Here is a 1,419-nt window from a genome sequence, read left to right as displayed (position 1 = left end):
AAAAGGTGGCAGACAGACACAATTTCCTGTACTTGGCAGGGATGTGTGAATTGCCCTCTTCCCAGCCGACTGACCCAGTTTCATCATTTTATTTCCATGTTCGAACATGTGATCACAAATGATGAATCTATGTTGGAACAGTTTAGAAACCATCAGAAATAATGCCTTTGATGTTAGAAATGTTTCTAACATGTTTGAATACTGTAGAAATATTTTGAATATCACAATGATGTTGTAAACAGTTCTAAACAGTAACTTATCACAATTAGAATGTTATAGAGATTTCCAAAATGTTGGAACAAAAGACAAGAAACAGCCTCTTGGTAATGTGGAATTGACTCTACAAAACATTGTATCAATGTTCGAACATGTCATCACAAATGGTGATGAAACTTTGTCTGAACAGTTAAGAAACTAACAGAATTAATGCATTTGATGTTAGAAATGTTTCTTACATGTATGAATACAACTTGAAATATTTATAACATCACACAGATGTTATAACTAGTTCTAAACAGTCACTTATCACAGTCAGATTGTTACAAAGAGTTCCAAAATGTTAGAACAAAAGGCAAGAAACACCCTCTTGGTAATGTGGAATCGAATCTACGTGACCATGTTTTTTTTTTTACTTCAAACCATGATTTAGACCAAGATAGTTAATCTTAACTAAATTTTATTATCGTATAATTAATAGACTACCATGCGCCAGTCGCTACCTAATCCTTTCACGTGGTACGCATCCCTCCTTAATGGTAGTGCTATGAGAACTCCACATAGCCGATTCTTAGGTACACATTCAGATGTCGTTGCCAGTGTGAAGTTACGCTAGATGCATTGCATGGCTCGTATGCTAGGAGTCGCCCTAACGTGCAACAAGTCTGTAAAACAGGAGAGATGACGTCAATTTTTGCCACTCCCTTGTCAGGATTGGCTGTTAACTTAACGGTTCATTAACTGGTCAGAATGTTGTTTGACGCACGTACACGTATTAAAGGTGAATGAGGGGGTTTCTACCAGGTTCGATGACGTGATAAGATCAGAGTTTCACTTCCGCTCTTCTGACCCGCCATTTTGCACAGGAGGGCCAAGGTACACCACACCGAAGAGGAAGGGAGCGAATACAAATAGCACAAGAAGGTAACATTTTATATTCATCGGTCTTTCTTTTACAAGGCAGAGCATTGCGATTCAATATTGTTGTCGCTACGGATTAGGTAAGGCAAGGACTTATTTTATGGCCTGCAATTTGAGCATACTGTTACCCAGATGTAGCGAGAGGTTTTGGTTCAAACGGGTATGTCATTACTTGAATGTGTGACTTCATAGTGCTCAAGCCTTAAAAGAGCCCCGTACCACATGACGTCAAAAACAGCGCCACAGAGTACTTACATTCCGATATGCGTGTGAAACCTTCAT

This window comes from Branchiostoma floridae, chromosome 9 (assembly GCF_000003815.2).
Source record: "Branchiostoma floridae strain S238N-H82 chromosome 9, Bfl_VNyyK, whole genome shotgun sequence".
NCBI lineage: Eukaryota > Metazoa > Chordata > Leptocardii > Amphioxiformes > Branchiostomatidae > Branchiostoma > Branchiostoma floridae.
Note: the sequence above shows the minus strand (reverse complement) of the source record.